Raw genomic sequence first — 8,871 nt, forward strand, 5'->3', positions numbered from 1 at the left:
TAGATTTTAAAAGTGGGACTATAACTCACTTTCACAGATTTTTACTTCGTCGGGAAGTAAGACTTGGCCACTGGTTGATTCACGAACCTATAACAATATATACATATATATCAAAGTATGTTCAAAATATATTTACAACACTTTTAATATATTTTGATGTTTTAAGTTTATTAAGTCAGCTGTCCTCGTTAGTAACCTACAACTTGTTGTCCACAGTTAGATGTACAGAAATAAATCGATAAATATTATCTTGAATCAATCCACGACCCAGTGTATACGTATCTCAGTATTGATCACAACTCAAACTATATATATTTTGGAATCAACCTCAACCCTGTATAGCTAACTCCAACATTCACATATAGAGTGTCTATGGTTGTTCCGAAATATATATAGATGTGTCGACATGATAGGTCGAAACATTGTATACGTGTCTATGGTATCTCAAGATTACATAATATACAATACAAGTTGATTAAGTTATGGTTGGAATAGATTTGTTACCAATTTTCACGTAGCTAAAATGAGAAAAATTATCCAATCTTGTTTTACCCATAACTTCTTCATTTTAAATCCGTTTTGAGTGAATCAAATTGCTATGGTTTCATATTGAACTCTATTTTATGAATCTAAACAGAAAAAGTATAGGTTTATAGTCAGAAAAATAAGTTACAAGTCATTTTTGTAAAGGTAGTCATTTCAGTCGAAAGAACGACGTCTAGATGACCATTTTAGAAAACATACTTCCACTTGAGTTTAACCATAATTTTTGGATATAGTTTCATGTTCATAATAACAATCATTTTCTCAGAATAACAACTTTTAAATCAAAGTTTATCATAGTTTTTAATTAACTAACCCAAAACAGCCCGCGGTGTTACTACGACGGCGTAAATCCGGTTTTACGGTGTTTTTCGTGTTTCCAGGTTTTAAATCATTAAGTTAGCATATCATATAGATATAGAACATGTGTTTAGTTGATTTTAAAAGTCAAGTTAGAAGGATTAACTTTTGTTTGCGAACAAGTTTAGAATTAACTAAACTATGTTCTAGTGATTACAAGTTTAAACCTTCGAATAAGATAGCTTTATATGTATGAATCGAATGATGTTATGAACATCATTACTACCTTAAGTTCCTTGGATAAACCTACTGGAAAAGGGAAAATGGATCTAGCTTCAACGGATCCTTGGATGGCTTGAAGTTCTTGAAGCAGAATCATGACACGAAAACAAGTTCAAGTAAGATCATCACTTGAAATAAGATTGTTATAGTTATAGAAATTGAACCAAAGTTTGAATATGATTATTACCTTGTATTAGAATGATAACCTACTGTAAGAAATAAAGATTTCTTGAGGTTGGATGATCGCCTTACAAGATTAGAAGTGAGCTAGCAAACTTGAAAGTATTCTTGATTTTATGTAACTAGAACTTGTAGAATATATGAAGAACACTTAGAACTTGAAGATAGAACTTGAGAGAGATCAATTAGATGAAGAAAATTGAAGAATGAAAGTTCTTGTAGGTGTTTTTGGTCATTAGTGTATGGATTAGATATAAAGGATATGAAATTTTGTTTTCATGTAAATAAGTCATGAATGATTACTCATATTTTTGTAATTTTATGAGATATTTCATGCTAGTTGCCAAATGATGGTTCCCACATGTGTTAGGTGACTCACATGGGCTGCTAAGAGTTGATCATTGGAGTGTATATATCAATAGTACATACATCTAAAAGCTGTGTATTGTACGCGTACGAATACGGGTGCATACGAGTAGAATTGTTGATGAAACTGAACGAGGATGTAATTGTAAGTATTTTTGTTAAGTAGAAGTATTTTGATAAGTGTATTGAAGTCTTTAAAAAGTGTATAAATACATATTAAAACACTACATGTATATACATTTTAACTGAGTCGTTAAGTCATCGTTAGTCGTTACATGTAAGTGTTGTTTTGAAACCTTTAGGTTAACGATCTTGTTAAATGTTGTTAACCCAATGTTTATATTATCAAATGAGATTTTAAATTATTATATTATCATGATATTATCATGTATGAATATCTCTTAATATGATATATATACATTAAATGTCTTTACAACGATAATCGTTACATATATGTCTCGTTTAAAAATCATTAAGTTAGTAGTCTTGTTTTTACATATGTAGTTCATTGTTAATATACTTACTGATATGTTTACTTATCATAATATCATGTTAACTATATATATATATCCATATATATGTCATCATATAGTTTTTACAAGTTTTAACGTTCGTGAATCACCGGTCAACTTGGGTGGTCAATTGTCTATATGAAACTTATTTCAATTAATCAAGTCTTAACAAGTTTGATTGTTTAACATGTTGGAAACATTTAATCATGTAAATATAAATCTCAATTAATATATATAAACATGGAAAAGTTCGGGTCACTACAGTACCTACCCGTTAAATAAATTTCGTCCCGAAATTTTAAGCTGTTGAAGGTGTTGACGAATCTTCTGGAAATAGATGCGGGTATTTCTTCTTCATCTGATCTTCACACTCCCAGGTGAACTCGGGTCCTCTACGAGCATTCCTTCGAACCTTAACAATTGGTATCTTGTTTTGCTTAAGTCTTTTAACCTCACGATCCATTATTTCGACGGGTTCTTCGATGAATTGAAGTTTTTCATTGATTTGGATTTCATCAAACGGAATAGTGAGATCTTCTTTAGCAAAACATTTCTTCAAATTCGAGACGTGGAAAGTGTTATGTACAGCCTCGAGTTGTTGAGGTAACTCAAGTCGGTAAGCTACTGGTCCGACACGATCAATAATCTTGAATGGTCCAATATACCTTGGATTTAATTTCCCTCATTTATTAAATCGAACAACGCCTTTCCAAGGTGCAACTTTAAGCATGACCATCTCTTCAATTTCAAATTCTATATCTTTTCTTTTAATGTCAGCGTAGCTCTTTTGTCGACTTTGGGCAGTTTTCAACCGTTGTTGAATTTGGATGATCTTCTCGGTAGTTTCTTGTATAATCTCCGGACTCGTAATCTGTCTATCCCCCACTTCACTCCAACAAATCGGAGACCTGCACTTTCTACCATAAAGTGCTTCAAACAGCGCCATCTCAATGCTTGAATGGTAGCTGTTGTTGTAGGAAAATTCTGCTAACGGTAGATGTCGATCCCAACTGTTTCCGAAATCAATAACACATGCTCGTAGCATGTCTTCAAGCATTTGTATCGTCCTTTTGCTCTGCCCATCAGTTTGTGGATGATAGGCAGTACTCATGTCTAGACGAGTTCCTAATGCTTGCTGTAATGTCTGCCAGAATCTTGAAATAAATCTGCCATCCCTATCAGAGATAATAGAGATTGGTATTCCATGTCTGGAGACGACTTCCTTCAAATACAGTCGTGCTAACTTCTCCATCTTGTCATCTTCTCTTATTGGCAGGAAGTGTGCTGATTTGGTGAGACGATCAACTATTACCCAAATAGTATCAAAACCACTTGCAGTCCTTGGCAATTTAGTGATGAAATCCATGGTAATGTTTTCCCATTTCCATTCCGGGATTTCGGGTTGTTGAAGTAGACCTGATGGTTTCTGATGCTTAGCTTTGACCTTAGAACACGTCAAACATTCTCCTACGTATTTAGCAACATCGGCTTTCATACCCGGCCACCAAAAATGTTTCTTGAGATCCTTGTACATCTTCCCCGTTCCAGGATGTATTGAGTATCTGGTTTTATGAGCTTCTATAAGTACCATTTCTCTCATATCTCCAAATTTTGGTACCCAAATCCTTTCAGCCCTATACCGGGTTCCGTCTTCTCGAATATTAAGATGCTTCTCCGATCCTTTGGGTATTTCATCCTTTAAATTTCCCTCTTTTAAAACTCCTTGTTGCGCCTCCTTTATTTGAGTAGTAAGGTTATTATGAATCATTATATTCATAGATTTTACTCGAATGGGTTCTCTGTCCTTCCTGCTCAAGGCATCGGCTAACACATTTGCCTTCCCCGGGTGGTAACGAATCTCAAAGTCGTAATCATTCAATAATTCAATCCACCTCTGCCTCATATTCAGTTGTTTCTGATTAAATATGTGTTGAAGACTTTTGTGGTCGGTATATATAATACTTTTAACCCCATATAAGTAGTGCCTCCAAGTCTTTAATGCAAAAACAACCGCTCCTAATTCCAAATCATGCGTCGTATAATTTTGTTCGTGAAACTTCAATTGTCTAGACGCATAAGCAATCACCTTCGTTCATTGCATTAATACACAACCGAGACCTTGCTTTGATGCGTCACAATAAATCACAAAATCATCATTCCCTTCAGGCAATGACAATATAGGTGCCGTAGTTAGCTTTTTCTTCAATAACTGAAACGCTTTCTCTTGTTCATCATTCCATTCAAATTTCTTCCCTTTATGCGTTAATGCAGTCAAGCGTTTTGCTATTCTGGAAAAGTCTTGGATGAACCTTCTGTAGTAACCAGCTAGTCCTAAAAACTGGCGTATGTGTTTCGGAGTTTTCGGGGTTTCCCACTTTTCAACAGTTTCTATCTTTGCCGGATCCACCTTAATACCTTCTTTGTTCACTATGTGACCGAGGAATTGAACTTCTTCCAACCAAAATGCACACTTTGAAAACTTAGCGTACAATTCTTCCTTCCTCAATACTTCTAACACCTTTCTCAAATGTTCACCGTGTTCTTGGTCATTCTTTGAGTAAATAAGTATGTCATCAATGAAAACAATGACAAACTTGTCAAGGTATGGTCCACACACTCGGTTCATAAGGTCCATGAACACAGCTGGTGCATTAGTTAAACTAAACGGCATGACCATAAACTCGTAATGACCGTAACGTGTTCTGAAAGCAGTCTTTGGAATATCATCTTCTTTCACCCGCATTTGATGATACCCGGAACGTAAGTCAGTCTTTGAATAAACAGACGAGCCTTGTAGTTGATCAAATAAGTCGTCGATTCTCGGTAGTGGGTAGCGGTTCTTGATGGTAAGTTTGTTCAACTCTCGGTAGTCGATACACAACCTGAATGTACCATCTTTCTTCTTGACAAACAAAACAGGAGCTCCCCACAGTGATGTGCTTGGTCGAATGAAACCACGCTCTAAAAGTTCTTGTAATTGGCTTTGCAGTTCTTTCATCTCGCTGGGTGCGAGTCTGTAAGGAGCACAAGCTATTGGTGCAGCTCCTGGTACAAGATCTATTTGAAATTCAACGGATCGATGTGGGGGTAATCCCGGTAATTCTTTCGGAAATACATCGGGAAATTCTTTTGCAATGGGAACATCATTGATGCTCTTTTCTTCAGTTTGTACTTTCTCGACGTGTGCTAGAACAGCATAGCAACATTTTCTTATTAGTTTTGTGCCTTCAAATTACTAATAAGATGTAGCTTCGTGTTGCCCTTTTCTCCGTACACCATTAAGGGTTTTCCTTTTTCTCGTATAATGTGAATTGCATTTTTGTAACAAACGAACTCTCCTTTCACTTCTTTCAACCAGTCCATACCGATTATCACATCAAAACTCCCTAACTCTACTGGTATTAAATCAATCTTAAATGTTTCGCTAACCAGTTTAATTTCACGATTCCGACATATATTATCTGCTGAAATTAATTTACCATTTGCTAATTCGAGTAAAAATTTACTGTCCAAAGGCGTCAATGGACAACTTAATTTAGCACAAAAATCTCTACTCATATAGCTTCTATCCGCACCCGAATCAAATAAAACATAAGCAGATTTATTGTCAATAAGAAACGTACCCGTAACAAGCTCCGGGTCTTCCTGTACCTCTGCCGCATTAATATTGAAAACTCTTCCACGGCCTTGTCCATTTGTGTTCTCCTGGTTCGGGCAATTTCTAATAATGTGGCCCGGTTTTCCACATTTATAACAAACTACATTGGCATAACTTTCTCCGACACTACTTGCTCCGCCATTACTCGTTTCGACACCATTTGTTCCTTTCGTTCTATTAACCCCTGGTCCGTAGACCTCACACTTCGTCGCGCTATGACCATTTCTTTTACACTTATTGCAAAATTTGGTGCAGAACCCCGAGTGATACTTTTCACACCTTTGGCATAGCTGCTTCTGATTGTTGTTGTTGTTGCGGTTATTATTGTTGTTGGGATTATTGTTGTAGTTGCTGTTGTTGTTGTTGTTGTTGTTGTTGTTGTTGTTGTTGGGCCGTTTGTTGTAGTTGCGATTGATGTTGCGATTGTTGGGATAATTGTTGCGATTATTGTTGTAATTGCTGTTGTTGTTGTATTGGTGATTCTTATCACCGTTTTCCTCCCACTTTCTTTTGACTTGCTTCACATTGGCCTCTTCAGCAGTCTGTTCTTTAATTCTTTCTTCAATCTGGTTCACTAGTTTGTGAGCCATTCTACATGCCTGTTGTATGGAGGCGGGCTCGTGTGAACTTATATCTTCTTGGATTCTTTCCGGTAATCCTTTCACAAACGCGTCGATCTTCTCTTCCTCATCTTCGAATGCTCCCAGACACAATAGGCACAATTCTGTAAATCGTCTTTCGTACGTGGTAATATCAAATCCTTGGGTTCGTAACCCTCTAAGTTCTGTCTTGAGCTTATTGACCTCGGTTCTGGGACGGTACTTCTCGTTCATCAAGTGCTTGAATGCTGACCACGGTAGTGCGTACGCATCGTCTTGTCCCACTTGCTCTAGATAGGTATTCCACCATGTTAACGCAGAACCTGTGAAGGTATGCGTAGCGTACTTCACTTTGTCCTCTTCAGTACACTTACTTATGGCAAACACCGATTCGACCTTCTCGGTCCACCGTTTTAATCCGATCGGTCCTTCGGTTCCATCAAATTCCAAAGGTTTGCAGGCAGTGAATTCTTTGTAGGTGCATCCTACACGATTTCCTGTACTGCTAGATCCAAGGTTATTGTTGGTATGTAGCGCAGCCTGTGCTGCGGCTATGTTTGAAGCTAGAAAAGTACGGAATTCCTCTTCATTCATATTCACGGTGTGTCGAGTAGTCGGTGCCATTTCCTTCAAAATCGTCAAATGGAACAAGTTAATCATACAGAATATTAAGAGTAGTTAATAGTATTTCGTAGCATAATATGAACTCATTTATGAAAGCTTTTTCTTCATATTAGCGTTTTATAAGTTTAAATTCGGGTAGTACCTACCCGTTAAGTTCATACTTAGTAGCTAATATACAATTCAACTACTACAATTCTATATGAAAAACTGATTATAATAATATTTCGCGTTCAAACTTTTACACAATATTTTACAAACTTACAATACCGCTTATTTTATATATAGCATGAAATATAGCACACAATAAATTTGATACAAGATGGTTGTGAAGATAATTCTAGCTAGTACACAAGTCGTTCAGCAAAGGCAATAAAGACACGTAATTCATACGTCCAGAAACAAGTCATGCATTCTGGTTTTACTAGGATTACTTCCCATCCTTGGTCTTACGGAACATAACCGTTATGGCCGTTGATAAGACTGCGTGTTGTAACGTCGTCAAAGGGACGAGGGTTACGTAATGTCCAACAGTCCCGTAACAATCTAAAAACCTCATTTCTTACCCCAATTACCGACTCCGTCACTTGTGGGAACGTTTTGTTTAATAGTTGTAGCCCGATGTTCTTGTTCTCACTTTGGTGAGAAGCGAACATTACTAATCCGTAAGCATAACATGCTTCTTTATATTGCATGTTAGCCGCTTTTTCTAAATCACGAAGTCCAATATTCGGATATATTGAGTCAAAATAATTTCTTAACCCATTGCGTAAAATAGCATTTGGGTTCCCCGCAATATATGCGTCAAAGTAAACACATCGTAACTTATGGATTTCCCAATGTGATATCCCCCATCTTTCGAACGAAAGCCTTTTATAACCCAAGGTATTCTTGGAACGTTCTTCGAATGTCTTACAAACTGATCTCGCCTTAAATAGTTGTGCCGAAGAATTCTGACCGACTCTAGACAAGATTTCATCAATCATGTCTCCGGGTAGGTCTCTTAAAATATTGGGTTGTCTATCCATTTTGTGTTTTTATACTGTAAAATAGACAAGAGTTTGATTCATAAAAAAATACTTATTAATACAAGCAATTTTTACATATATCATAAAGCATAAGCCCACTATATTACATATATTACACTACACGAATACAACTATCTTATTCCGACTCGCTTGTTTCTTCTTCTTCGGTTTTGGTTCGTTTTGCCAAGTTTCTAGGGATATATGATGTTCCCCTAATACGAGCCGTCGTTTTCCACATTGGTTTAGAAAAACCTGGTGGTTTAGAGGTTCCCGGGTCATTGTTACAACTTAAGGACTTCGGGGGTTGACGATACATATAAAGTTCATCGGGGTTGGAATTAGATTTCTCTATTTTTATGCCCTTTCCCTTATTATTTTCTTTTGCCTTTTTAAATTCAGTTGGGGTAATTTCTATAACATCATCGGAATTCTCGTCGGAATCCGATTCATTGGAGAATTGGTAATCCTCCTAATATTTTGCTTCCTTGGCGGAAACACCATTGACCATAATTAACCTTGATCGGTTGGTTGAGGATTTTCTTTTACTTAACCGTTTTATTATTTCCCCCACCGGTTCTATTTCTTCATCCGGTTCCGATTCTTCTTCCGGTTCCGATTCTTCTTCCGGTTCCGACTCTTCTTCCGGTTCCTCTTCGGGAACTTGTGAATCAGTCCACGAATCATTCCAATTTACATTTGACTCTTCATTATTATTAGTTGAGTCAATGGGACTTGTTCTAAAGGTAGACATCTATCACATAATATCAAACGCGTTAAGAGAT

Source organism: Rutidosis leptorrhynchoides, chromosome 4 (genome assembly GCF_046630445.1).
Source record: "Rutidosis leptorrhynchoides isolate AG116_Rl617_1_P2 chromosome 4, CSIRO_AGI_Rlap_v1, whole genome shotgun sequence".
Lineage (NCBI taxonomy): Eukaryota > Viridiplantae > Streptophyta > Magnoliopsida > Asterales > Asteraceae > Rutidosis > Rutidosis leptorrhynchoides.